Here is a 15,636-nt window from a genome sequence, read left to right on the forward strand (position 1 = left end):
AACAATATTTTTATAACCAAAATTAATAACATTTAATTAACAACAAAAAATTTACAAACAAAAATTAACATTAAAAAATAATGTCATTCATTTAAACAAATTACTTTAGCAAATAAATATAAAAAATGGAATAATTGATCAATAATTTTTAAGGCGATTCTCTAGACTAGTCATTTTTTGTAATGAAAATTTTAATTTTTTTCAAGTGAAATAAAAAACCAAACGAGATTTTTATTATCCAGTTATTGCTATATATTTATTTATGTTTAAAAAATACATAAAATAAAAAAGTGAAAAATAGAATACAAAAAGTTACAGGTTGTTTGTCTCAAAAAAAGTAATCCGAAAAAAAAAAGAAAATTTTTAATGTTGATAAGTGCCACTATCGTACAGAATAAAAAATGTCCAACATATTTTTTCCAAAATTACGACTGTTCAAAAAAACAAAACAAAAACACTGTTAAAGTAATATGGGCAAAGCGTTCAGTTTTGAAATTACGGAAAAAATGTTTTTTTTTTAATTTCTGGACTAGAATATTTTGGGTTAGCCGGCTTGGTTGGCGCAATGGTCAAGGCGACAGGACGGTCTACTACTGTTGCCATAGTAGCGAGTTCGAATCCTGCTGGAGAATGGATGTACCTTATGTTTCTGCTTGTAATTGTAAATGGCTTGTAATTTTATAGGCAACGGTGAAAAATCCCACAAATACTAATCATTCCAATCACGCCAGTAACGAAACTGGGTAAGACCGGATGACTTCAGGGATGATCTCTAAGTTGATCAGTAGCACAAGTTTCGGATTAGGAACAAGACGGTTTGGATGCCGCGCCACTAAATCAACCTATATCTTACACCGCCATTAAGCCTATATCAATCCTTAAAATTGTATAAAATCCTCTTAAGGGCGTATTTCTAGAGGACTAAGCTAAAAGAATATCCAAAAGCCGACTTTTTCAATTTCCTAGACTACAATATTATTTTTATTGTGTAAAATTTAGATCAATAAAGAAAATATTAGATGCTGATGGAGAGAAATTGACAGCTAAGAACTGGTATTTTTTTTATAGATTCTGTAGTTATTTTTCATAGTATCTCTATTACTAGTAGAATTTATTTTTATTTTTCATCCATTTAGGATTATTTTTCGGGAAGACGATTGAGCCTTATTTTTAACTATTTTCATTATTGATCAACCCAAGAAGTACAGATATAATAAAAAATGTAATTAAAAATCTCGAAATTAACGCGCATTTCCGGTACAACGAATATAAAAGCCCGTTTGATTATAATGATGCTCGACCATTAAAATGATTCAGTAAATATTAAATCACCATAATCTAATGCCCATAGAATAATGTAAATATTAATAATTTGAGGGCTAGCTAGTATATTTTTTTATTAATCACATCTTACATTAAATGTGTTTAGCATAATTTTATTTACAAATTAATTTACTACTACTACTATTTTACTTGTAATAATATACAAGCAATATTAAAATAAAACTGATCTACTTAAGCTAAACTTAAGAATACACTTATACACTAAACAAGTTCGTTTGGTTTGATTTTCTTCAATTTTCTTATTTTCTGCGTGTTGTCCAGTACCTGTATTGTTTCCAGGTTGTTATGATTTAGCGACATTATAAGATAAGAGCTAGGATATGACAAACTCATAGTTGGAAAAGATTTACATGTCTTGGGAATGAATAAAATGCAATAGCTATTAAAGTGAGTGGAGTTACCATTTCAAATCAGTTTGCTAAGCAAAACAGATTATTTGTAACGTATTTTAACTGGAAATGAAAAGTGGATGTATTATGATAATCTTAAGTAAAAAAGTTATTATCAGATAATTCACTGGGATAACATTACTGTCCTCTGTTAACTGAACAACTTGAATGCAAAGTTGAGGTAAAAAAGCAAAAACAAAACAAAAATAGTCAGCAATAGAAGTAGAGTCAAACTCTGATTGTCAGACTCACAATAAAGCTCATCTATAGGTTCTCGTGCTATCAATCTATTACAATCACATCAGTGCCTAATTATTGGCATCATCACTTTAGTGAAGAGGCATGTATCGTTATGGGAAAGTTTTTTTTTTTGATCCCAGTGTAAAAAATCTTACTATCAAAATCACATCTTACATTAAATGTGTTTAGCATAATTTTATTTACAAATTAATTTACTACTACTACTATTTTACTTGTAATAATATACAAGCAATATTAAAATAAAACTGATCTACTTAAGCTAAACTTAAGAATACACTTATACACTAAACAAGTTCGTTTGGTTTGATTTTCTTCAATTTTCTTATTTTCTGCGTGTTGTCCAGTACCTGTATTGTTTCCAGGTTGTTATGATTTAGCGACATTATAAGATAAGAGCTAGAATATGACAAACTCATAGTTGGAAAAGATTTACATGTCTTGGGAATGAATAAAATGCAATAGCTATTAAAGTGAGTGGAGTTACCATTTCAAATCAGTTTGCTAAGCAAAACAGATTATTTGTAACGTATTTTAACTGGAAATGAAAAGTGGATGTATTATGATAATCTTAAGTAAAAAAGTTATTATCAGATAATTCACTGGGATAACATTACTGTCCTCTGTTAACTGAACAACTTGAATGCAAAGTTGAGGTAAAAAAGCAAAAACAAAACAAAAATAGTCAGCAATAGAAGTAGAGTCAAACTCTGATTGTCAGACTCACAATAAAGCTCATCTATAGGTTCTCGTGCTATCAATCTATTACAATCACATCAGTGCCTAATTATTGGCATCATCACTTTAGTGAAGAGGCATGTATCGTTATGGGAAAGTTTTTTTTTTTGATCCCAGTGTAAAAAATCTTACTATCAAAATCAGACAAATCACATAATTTTATTACCGATCTCAAAAAATATTTCAGTCACTATAATCGATATATAATATATTTGTCCAAAATCGATATATTTTGGATTTATAGTCCATAATCAAACAATACTAAAAATCCTGTTTCAACATTGTAAATAACTTCAAAACTATTCATAATTTATGTCTATTCTTAATAAGGTTATATAGGTAATTATCTTGTTAATAATTGTATGTCTAAATATTGCTAAATCTAAATATCATTCTTTTAAAATGCATATTTAATATAATTTTAACCCAAAACCATGCTTGTCATTATATATGCATAATAATTATATGCTTATTATGTTCGTCAGACCACTAATAGATAAGAAGCTTTTAATAAGCCTGAATAAACATAATTAACATCGTTTATATAATCTCAAAGACACAGTTACTTGAAATTACAATTAGAAATTATGCTATTCACAGAGCAATTTTCGCTTACCTTGGTTTTTTTTATTTGTTTACTATTTCCATGCTTAACCGCCGGCAGTAATTGTTTTCTTATATATAGTATTTAAGCGTATGTTGCATTTGTGAACGTAAAATATTTTCGTTCAGTTATTTGTACGGGTTTAACTAGCGATTTAATTGTAGTTTAAATATCGTTTCTTAGAAAAAAACACCATATAAAATATATATTTGTCGTACTGTTTTTCTTATATACTCTTGCTTATACATAAATTAATATGCCAATAGACTCAAACCCGTGACATCAATGATGCAGAAAATAATTTAATTATAAAGTAACCTATATCAATCATGTCGGTAATTCCTTACCGTTTTTTTTTTTCGATAAAGATCGTTGATAATAATGGATAGTTAAGTGTAGTGGAGCCGGGTCTGGAGAATACAGTCGGTGCGATAAAACTTCCCATTCAAGTGATTTCAACACATCTTTTACCTTTCGCTCACAATCGGTTTTCTTTGAGAATTGTCTTTTGTTGAGTTTGTGTTGGGCCTTCATCCAAATGTCTTGCAGTTACTCGTCTGCAAAAAATTTTAACCTACCACTACATTCTTTGTCTTGAATTTGTCTTTTTTTTAACAATAAAAGGAACTCGTGCTGTAAATGTCGCAAAGGCACAAAATTCAACATACGAGAATAATATAATTTATATAACTAAATAAAATATAATTTATAACTATAACACAGTTATCTTGGCGAACCATAAGTTATGTAATGTTGAGTTTATAGAATGAAATGATAAATGTATCAAATCATAACATTGTATCTTATGGCTACTGAAATATATTATAAGAACCGGAAAAACTGATATCAAATAATTTGTAGATTATATATAAATCCTTGTGATTAGAAGAAAAAGCCTCGTTTCCATTACATTAAGATTGGATCAGTAATGTTGTTTGTACCGCCCATTCAACATGACTTTCCCTTTATTTTCGTTGCCATAAAAATAATTTTAAAGTAAATTAAAAAAAATTTTGTTTCAAACCCTACGCGTAATATAAGTGATGCAGTTAGTACGATTTCGGAGAGACCAACAGATCTATTTTGTAAAAGTACCGCAGTTCAGGTTGGAAGGCCATCAAAGTTAAATTGAGGAGGCGTGTGAACCTAATGTAGTAATGAGTAAATTAAGAGTTAAGGAATTTGTTTATGTTAAGATAAGATTGAATTATCAGTATTGTCAGTACCGTCGACTGAACAGCTTCTTTCTATCAAAACAAAACAGTTTTCCACGATTTTCGACGTTATTCAAGATTTAAATCTCTTTAGTTGTCGTTTAATTGAAGTTAATATTGCTAAAGTGAAAACATTGTAGACTGCAAATTGTTATTTCAGTTTGAGGTAGAAAACTGTTTTATTTTGCTTCACGAATAGACGAATTAGTGAATATAAAGCTATTATTGTAAGTTTCTGATCAAAAACTCAACAAACCCAATTGAAAAATTACCGTATAGCTCTGGGCAACTTCGTTCTCTTCCCAAAACTTACCATTTACCACTTTGAGGCATCCGTTTTTAGTTTTTAAAATATAGCAAGAAAATTGACTGCGACAACTAAGGTTGATTGTGAAAAATTCGTTTAAAATTTTTATTGCCGGATACCTGATACAGTGGTTAGAGGCTACAAGACGGTCCTCCTGCTGTTGTGACAGTCACGGGTTTGACTCCTGTTAGGCATGGTCGTAAGTTTATGTTTGTGGTTGTCCCTAGGCAAGAGTGCAAAATCTGACAAAGAAAATGATCCTAATCAGGTCAGTAACTAAGCTGGGTAGCACCGGATGTCTTCTGGGAAGATTTCTGAGTTAATAAATCGCATTTCAGAAAACTTAATGCCGAGGACCATCGTTCTGAGCCTACATTAAACAGTAGGTCCAGTCCAGATAAACTTTAGTTGGTCAAAAGGAGATTTAAAAAAAATATATAACAATTGGATTATTTCTTGGTGTTATTTCAGGAACAACCCATTGTGAAGACTTTACAATGCGTATTGATAATACTAAATTATAAAAAATGCATATTAATTAATCCTTCAAATATACATTCATATCATGAGTAAAGCTATTCAATTAATACTAAAACAAAAAAGCACAGAAGAAAATAAGTGAAAGTATATTATTGTTTTACCGAAGAAAGTGTTGGGAATCTTAATTAGACGTAAAAATCTATAACTGCACTGAGGAGATATGATTTCTTCAGTTTATTAGTAGTAAATGAAAGTTACTATTGATTCGTTTTTAATTTTTATTAATCATTCTTTAACGCTATATTTTAAAGCTTTAATATTATATTTTACTTAATAACATTTGACCGATAATAATAGTAGTGTTAGTATTATCGAGTAAGATTTTTTTATTCCAATTTTATTTTAAAAGTATTATTAGTTGTCTGTAAATGACATAGCATTCAGTTGTTCCCTTCAAAAATTCCCTGTCAAGTACATGTTACAAAGGGTCCATTTCAACACATTTTCTTAAGTTCACGATAATATACATAAACAATTTAATATATTTGTTGAAAATGGCTTGATAATTTTTTTGATTTGATTTGTAACATAAGGGATGACCTAGAGAGGAGACAGACTTCAGTAGGTAAGCATTGGAAAAAAAGCTCGATGTAGATTCTATCTAATATTTAAATTATATTAGCAGGTGACTTATCTATATATTAGATAGTTTCTTATTTAAGAGCTTTGAAAATAATTTGATTTCTTTTAATCATACCAAATAACTAATTTAATATCTTGAATAAAATAAATTATTTTGTATCACCCCAAGCATTGCAGCGCAACGGTTAAGCCGACAGGACAGTCCCCTTATTGCAGCGACAATCCCTTATTCAGATACCGCAGGATATGGATGTATATTATATTGATGATTATAACACATGAGCTGAAAAGTCACTGGCGTAACATAAAAACGCGTTCTTTTTGTTCAAAACTGGCTTTACTCAACAACGTAATCTCTATCAAGATATACAATCATTCTAGTGCCGCTCTAACATTTCAATACCACTTTTATAGAACGATTTATCTTTTGCCTCAAAATAGGCCTGTCACCAGTTACTGTTCATTTAGATGACGATCGTTTTGATTCCCAAGCGAAGTGATGGATCCATGTTTTATTCATTGTTACATATCGATGCAAAAAATCTAGTTTTTACGTTTAAACATGGCTAAACGCTGCTCAGAAAAATCAACACGTTCTTGTTTTCGAACTTTTTTGAACTTTGAACAGAGTTTTCTCATAGTTAAATGCTCATGCAATATAAAACCAACAAGTTCTTTCAATACGGTGTTAGCTAACTCACGCAACTTAACGTTTAGATCGTTTAAAACGATTTTGTGTGTTTTTTTATGTTTTCTGGTGTTACCACCTCTTCCTTAGGACGTTCATTGCATTCTGCATCTTCGGTGTCTCTTCGACCACGTTTTAGGTCAGCAATCCAACGTTTTACTTTTGTATTGTCTATATTTATTATAGTACACTATTTAAAAATAGTAATTAACATACTAAAATACGATAAAACATTTGTAAGGTATTATTCCATTCCATAGAAAAATTTCATTCTTTTTTACAGATCCATAGAACATTGAAATATAAAAGTTATTCTACTTCGTTAAAAATGAAATTATTTATTGCATGTTAATAGTATATAGTAGTATATAGTGATTATTTCTTTCCTTTTCTTTTTTAAAGTTAGTACGTGAAGGAATATGTACATCTCCGTCTCGTTATACTACCGTTGAAAATATAAGCACATATAAAATTAACTACTCCAAGCAATTATCTCCGTCCTTTCCTCTCTCACAATTTATACCAGAAAGGATTCGTACATCTTCGTCTAGTCTAACCTCACAAATTGAGAAAAATAGTCGAACCGTGCATTTGACTGAAAAGAATAATTACTATTTTCAAAATGCAAAATTACTATCTCAAACTAGTAATTACTATTTTCAGTCACTAGTTTTTTGACCATCGACAGTTTCGACACTTTTGCAACTATCGACTGTTTTCAGTCGATAGTGCCCAACGCAATTTTTATTATATCACTCATCATTAATTTCAAATAATTGTAATTTCTAGATAGTACCAATCTTTCAAATCAAATTTGAAATCAATCAATTGAATCAATTATGAAATAATTAAATCAATTTTGAGAAAAATAATCTGTTTTTAAATATTACTGAAGGAAGCTGCTAATCGAATAAGTTAATTTTTAATAAGACATCGATGAAAAACATGTAGCATTTATCCTATAACAAGCGCGAAGCTTATATATGTCAGATTTTAACAGTGTCAGAGTCCAGGAGTTATATAGAAGTATTAGCAAAATTAGCATCAGAAAGAAACGGGATTTAGTTTTAATGGTAATATCGCTTCTTTTCTACAAACACCATCTTAAAGAAGCAAAAGCTCCTACTTCTTGGATGATTTGGCTTCAGTAGATGCCACTTTATTCTTTTGTACTACCGATCCTAAGTACTTGAATTCCTGGACTTGCAATAACTAGATACCGTTGAGATTTACATTAGCTGGTGATCCGTCAGCTGTTAATACTTCGGTCTTTCCTTCAACGACTCTCAAACCATATGACTCTGGAATACGAACTACTTCGTAAAATTTTAGAAACCCTCTGTATCAGCAGTTATTGTGGAAAATATTTAAAAATATTCATAGCCGTTCGATCGTGTAAAATTTGGCTTGTCAAAGTATCGATTTAACTCTGAATTATGAAGAAGTTGAATCAATTAGGATTTGTGTAGACTTCACAGATCAGGAAACTATTTAGTGGTCTTTGTTTATCAAACCAAGTAGCATGATTTACTTTGTGTGTGTATTATTTTAAGCGTTTTCCTAGGTAAAATTTTAATGAAACTTAACAATAAGTCTTTTATAATAATATTTAATGCCCCATTTATATTAAATTTGGCAATTCTATCTAAATTTGGTGAGTGAAAACACAGAAACAAGTTTCTTCGTGTAAGTAGAAAAATTGTTATAAATAATATAGCAGTTTATAATAAGATTTGATAAAATTTCGCCAATTATCAACTCATTAGTTAGATATTTATATATCAACGATAATGGTTTTATATACAAGATTGACAACTCTACTTTTACTTTTGCATAATGTTTACTGTTACTACTTTTACCGTTAATTAACTATTTCTTAATCAAAATATTTTAGGATTGATATTTATATAATAATATTAATTTAACTATGCGATTGATGGTAAATAGTTGACATTATTGGAAGGAGATTGAAAAAATATATAGACATAATATTTTTGAATGCAACATAATAATAACTAAGCTCTTGTATTTTGTTTTTTAACAACTTTTATTAATTTTATTTTTCTATTATATAAATATGATAAAAAATCAAATACATTTTACTTTTTTTGTCAGTCGATAGACTTAGTTAATTTGTATGTTATTTTGCCGAACCTTGATGATAATTCTGTACTGTTTAATAAGTTATGTCAAAAATTGTTATTTAACAGTGGATTTATAGTACTGTAAAAATGGTATTATTTTTCAGTATTAATGTTTTCCACTTCAACATAGTGACAATAACAAATGCCTATGATCTATATACACTATACTATAACTATTACCCCTCGGTTTCACGAAAATCATATCGAAATGACATCATATTTTTTTCTTTAGTTCATATGACACTCTAGAGAATTATTAAACAACCTATTATGTATAATAATAACAAAAAATGTGCATAATAGTTTGTTAACAAAGTGTTTGATTCATTCAAACGCTTACATAAACTTCTATATTCTAAACATTTCCTTGTATATACATTCTTATTTATTTTGTGTAATACCATAAAATTCCTCTATTATTTTCCTTGCATATAAATGTATTCATTCAACCATGTACAATATAATTTAACGGGAAAGAAAGTTTACAATGATCAGTTAAAAATAATTTTGTTTCAACTGCCATTTAAACTAATTTTATATTCGCAGAATGTTAGTGCGAAAAGGAAGAAACAAAGCTACGTAATGAAATCTTAAATGTAAAAGCTTACTTCAAAGGGAAAGGATATGGCCATTAGCAATTTAAATTTGGTTAGTTATGTTGTGTTTTAATTGGATTAATGAATCAAGCTATTTTACATTTTTATTATGTGCAACAATTATACCTTTAATTTATTCTTAGTCAATTTTAGTACATATTATAGAATTATTTAACATGTTTTTATTGAAATTTTAACAGTTAAATGCATTTTTTACATTAGTTTCTTTTTGAGTTTTGACAGAAGTATTAATTTATATAGTTATCTCGTATAGTTTCAATTGTATACAAAATGTGTTCTTCGATAATTGTGTTATTCTTTTAACCAGTAAGTTATGTCATGTGCTTGATTTTACCCTCAAAGTGTCAAATCAGTAGTGAATTAAAAATAGTAAGACTTAAAAATTGCCATTCATAAAATTGTTTATAATGTTTTTACATATTTTTTCGTTGTGCTCTTGTAATTTTCTTTCTATGGAGGCCATTTTCATATAGGTATTTACAATTTTTATATAAAGAATACTGTCGACTAAATTTGAACTTAATATTTCACTTGATTTATTTATTATGTTTTTTTATACATACGCGTATCTTATAGCGCTCTTGTTCTGTCAATTACCAGATATTGTGGAAAATTATATTTAATAACATATAATTGGTTTAGTTTTATAAGTGCACTCGAACTACTGCTATCAGATTTGAGTGCCAAGTAGACAGAAGAAACTTGATTTCTATCACTACCGAGTATAAGACCATATGTTCTCAAAATAACAAAGAAAAATATTAACTGAAATTGATTCTATCAAATATGTTGAGCAAGTTCTATGATGGTGACAATACACAAAATCTAGTATCAAATATCTGGCTCGATAAATACTCAGGCTATAGAGTAATTGTAATTTGTTTGTTAAATTCGTTTCAGAATCAGACAATATTTTCCTTTACATTTTATTTTAGTTAAAAAGAGATACAACGCTGTCTGATTAGTTCGAACGAGTAAATAAATGAGCCTATCAAAGTCGTCCGGTTGTCAGACGTATCCAAAATTCTTGAAAGCAATAGTGATTTTAGACTTTATAACCTATAAACTATTGTGGCTGTATAATTAACTTAGTTTTTAGATGTACCATAATGTAAAAAAATATTTGATGACATTTTTGTTCAATTATTTTATTTAGATTAGAATTTTGTTGTATGTCAAAGCCAAACTATATTAGAACTCAAGAGTTGATGCGGCAACATGGCGACGTTCTGACGTTACAAATTTAGAAACTGCTAAATAAAATAAAACTAACTAATTCTGGTTTAATTAATTTATATTTTTTATTTTGTGTGTGAATATCAATATCATGTTTTTTCGTCTAGCATGGTCGTGACTTCATTCTAAATAATTTAAATTATTACAATACTATCGAGAGGTTTATAGGTTATTAATGCATTAGTTTATCTTGTAGAAACCTGAAAGCGTTTTCATTATTTTTATATTCGCGTAAGCATTGGCTTGCCTATTATAAGATTGCAACATAAACGCATGCAAGGTTAATAATGAAAGAAAATGGCTATACCAACCAATTGTATTTTCGATATTTCTTTCGAAATGAGTGAATATAATTTATGGTTTTCTAATCGTTTTCGCTAACTTTCCGTGATATTTCAATATTGTGCTATTCAATAAAACAGTTTATTAGGTGATTCTTTTTTTATTAGGTTTTAATACACTTACCATAGATGTTCTTTCATAACTGAAATATGCTCTTAAATATGTATTTTTAAATCTATTAGAATATAAGATATTAGCTAATATGTAAAATATATATTTTATCAATTTAGCAAATTAACTTATTTTAGAAAAGTTAATTCATTATATTTCATAAACATATTAAACGGATAACAGCAAAGAAGTCACCAGAGAAAGAAATTCGAAGATTAAATATTTATTTTTTAATTGTAGAAGTTAATCTTTTTTCAAAGGAAGTTATGCCAACGGCGATATGTTTTTATTCTTGGATCAATAATTTTATAGTTGCAACTGCACTAAAATAATCGCTATAATAATTACTGAATGCAAATCTTTTAAAAGAGGATTAACCGAAGTTAAATACACTAAGAATTTTGGTGCAAAATGATTCATAACTTAAATAGTGCTTACATATTATTACCCAAATAAGAACATATTTGGTAAACTGCAATCATTAATTTAAAAAATTAATAACTACCTTGAGAAGGGTTCATTACATTAAAGAAAAAACATTGTGTAATTATCGAAAAAATATATTGGCTTAAAACTTAACCAAGATACAATAAGGCAATATCTGATACCCCAGAAATTTTTTTTATTATATTGTCGGTAGGTTTTTGAGCTACATCTTTTATTTCATGCTGCAATATTGTACGTCGGTAATATAACATATTTTTTGAAAAATATCTTTAAAAAAATGTAAATTGAAAATCTCTTAATTGTACAGTATGTCCAGATATAATATATTATTATATATTCTAGAAAAATAATAAGATGCGCCATATACTTTCGGGTAAAAGAGATAAACAGAATTTTAACAAGACTGAAAGTTTGCTTTAATATAAAAAAACAAATAGACAGAACTTTAATAGATCCTATTAACCGATTAAATTAATGACGGTAAAGAAATAAGAAAAAGACAGAAGGGATCATTTTGATTTGTCCCAAAGTTCATCTATGTTCTTTGTTTATGAATTTAACTTTATTAATTTAATAACTTTATATATTTAACATATAAAACACTTTTAATATATTTATTTTTACATATTATATTTATTTCATCCATCGAATTTTATTTAATTTATTTAAGTTAAATTGTTTTTATTTAAATTTTATTGGACAATTAAATGTGACGTCAGCGCTGTTACGTGTCAAATTTTGTTAAAGAGCCAATCAAATGTCTTCACAGCAAAAAGGTTTTTTACAGGTGTTTATAAAAGCAATTTACATTGACCAATCAAATTACTTGAATGGCTGATATAAGCCTATCTGGATATAGGTAAAACAAAATTTTTGTCGAGAGAATCCTATTGGGTTTTCTCTTATGATTATAATTTACTACTGACGCTATGGTTTTTGAGATGAGTGAATGTTGACATCAACTTATATTTTTTAAAAATGGTAACACTGGTATTTTAGGTTTAGACTTGGATATATTTGTTAAACGAGGTGTCAAAAAAAAACTACACTTAATGGATGATAAAGGTATAGCTGGTATTTCGGAAGAGTGTTTATTTTTATTAATTAATACGCCTCTGCTGGTGCTAAAGGACTGATATTCTTTATTAAATCTTGCCACATTTGGCGATCGACTGCAAGCGTTCTAGCTTCCAATAATGTTAGTCTCCTATTTTTCAGATTGCTTTCCAGGATCTTGGATTCCGTGTATTTCTTTGGAGTTGTTCACTGTGTCTTCCATCTACCGATTTCCCCACATAAATCTGAGATGAGTTCGCTCACCTTCAATTTGACAAATATATCCAAACTATTATAACTCTGTCTCTGATCGCGCATTGTAATTATCGCATATTAAATGATGGACTTCATTCCTCACATGACCTTGGATAGAAACATAAAAAAGTACCTTAAGAATCACATTCGAAAGACCTCAAGCTTAGAGATGTCAAATTGTGACTGTGTCGAATTATCAATGATATATAGAAGGATTGGTAAATCTTCCTAAAAATCATTAAAGTTTGACCGGTTTGGTTTATTACTTCAGCTTCCTATTTTCACACTACTCTCTGCTTCAGAACTACTAACCACAAGTAGCTAAAAACTTGCTTTAATCGTGCACTTGCTTTAATTGGATCTCGTCCCCCAATACTTCGGTCTATTCCTTATTAATTATCAATTTAAAGTTTATTTCAATTTTGTTATATATTGAAATAGTAAAAATAGTATTCAATCGAATAGTAAAGTTTATTATGGTTCGACAAATAATAACAGAATCTTTATCTTTGCTTGAGTGAATGAATGAGTGAGTCTTGAGTCTTGAGTGACTAACACCCGAGTCACTCAAGTTAATAGATTTCACATAGTTAAATATATATCATTATATATTTTAAATCCATATAACTTCCATACACTGAAAGTTTCATTACATTAATAATCTTAATGAATAAAGTATTTACATTTTTTACATTTTTTTTACATTTACATTTTTGTTACATAAGTCGTTCTTTCTTTTTCACTATTGCATATTTAATATAAACCAAAAATAATATCAACATATACTATGTAAATACTAATAATAATTAAAACAATAATGAACCGGCTGAAATTCGAATAAATATTTCACCGTGAACACAAAAACAATTGAGAAAACCATAAACCTACAGAGAGACTTAATGAATACGATGATATGATCCTCCATCACAACACAGTACAATTTAACACTAATTAGTTTGTTAAACGCATTGTTTCCGTTCGAAAACTAAACATCGTCACGAGCCAAATTTTACGTAACCATAAATATTAATTAAAACCAGAAGGACCGCTGCAAAGGAAAACAATGGACGGCAGGAATTCTTAATCTTCTAACGAAAATCTCGGTTTAGTTGGAAGGTTGTTCTTAATTTTGTGTTGTATTGTATTTCGAGGATTTTACGAAACGACGAAAATAGAGATTGAACGGATTACTGTTAAAACGATATGTATCAAGAAATATTTATCTTAAAACACGCAAAAGTGTCTTATTTTCTCATCAAATCATGTTATGGATCTACCTTGTAGGTGCTCAGCATTTATTAATGTCTAATTCAGTCGTTTCTATTTCGTTCACATTGCACAAATTAACTTTTTATTTTGAACTAGATGACTTAAGACTTCCTGTTCTTTTATGCGCCTCTGTATATTTTCTTATGCAATTTGGGTAGATGATTATCTACAACAATTTTGTTTTCAGTTTTGTTTAGAACGCACACGTGAAAGTACGAATTTTGAAATTATTTATATTCAAATTCAATTTGAATTACTTATTATTCAAAAAAGAATTAAATAAAAAACAGGCTGTAATATTATTTAGGCATATTAATTAATGTTGGTTCCATACTGAACTAAAAATTGTTTATTACTTAACTATGTTTTGTTGTTGTTGTTTTTATTACTTATTCGACAAATTATTATATATTCAACAACTTGTAGAATGTAAAACTTTGTTTATTTGGGTTGGAACCTGATCACTAGCCTGGCATGATAGAAAATTGCAAATCTTCGCAAATGCAGTTGCCTTTAAATTTAGTTTAGAGGTCTGAGGTAGAACTAATTGGCTCCTAATCCCTGATTCTAACATGAACGTACCCACCTATGACGTGGGCTTGATAAATCTGGTATATCAATAGTACCTTTAGGGGAGTTTTGATACCAAAGAACTAACTATTGATATTGAATCGAAAAAGCAAAATAGAAGCAGTTCAAAAATAGCAAACGTTCTGATCGAAGTCCAAATAATTTTCTTCAAATCTTATATACTGTTTTTTGACATCATAGGCTTGGATTTTTTTTGCGTTATACTGCAGTCACTTTTTCACTTATAAGCGACACTTGAGAGCTCTCTTTTTTAACATTTTAGAGTCTTCTTTTTACTAACTAGAGTTTATCTGGACTGGACTTACTGCTTAACGTGGGCTCTGAACTACGGTCTTTGGCATTAAGGATATTGACTGGCGAGTAACCAATATGGAAATTTCCGAAGACATCCGGTCTTTCCCTGAATGGTTACTGGCGTGGCTGAGATCATTTTCCTTGTAAGATTTTGCACTCTTGCCTAAACATAATCACCAACATAAATTTACGATCATGTTCTAACAGACTTCGAGCCCGCTACTATGGGTGTTTTCACATCTGCCGGCCCGACACGGCACCGTATTTTGTTTTTATCATTTTCATTAGTATTGTCCTATATAGAAAACTTTGATTCTGCTAATTCAATTAGTGTTAAAACATCATATTTAAAGCTATACATTTTCCTTTTTTAACCTTAAAAATATCTCTGTACACAATAAAAATCGGCGATGAGTGGGCGGATTGCTTCCGGGCGACTTAATTTGAAAATAAATCTAGAGTTGGCCCTTTGTTCAATTATTTGACAATTTTGACTTAAGTGAGCTAACATGTGTTAATTTGTTTTATATGTGTAAGAGTAGTAAATTTAACATCGAAAACATGAGATATGAGACGTTGAAATCATTCAAAATTAAAATTTACACCGAAC

The 15,636-nt window shown here is 29.0% G+C and overlaps 1 protein-coding gene across 2 annotated transcripts in view; it reads right to left on the minus strand.

Annotated features, from left to right (window-relative positions):
- LOC143192043 (uncharacterized) overlaps positions 1 to 15,636 on the minus strand; it is a 103,208-nt gene that overhangs the window by 3,553 nt on the left and 84,019 nt on the right. The gene's annotated exons all lie outside the window — the stretch shown is intronic.

This window comes from Rhynchophorus ferrugineus, unplaced genomic scaffold (genome assembly GCF_030347505.1).
Source record: "Rhynchophorus ferrugineus isolate W39M unplaced genomic scaffold, kcgeb_rfMv2 rfM2, whole genome shotgun sequence".
NCBI lineage: Eukaryota > Metazoa > Arthropoda > Insecta > Coleoptera > Curculionidae > Rhynchophorus > Rhynchophorus ferrugineus.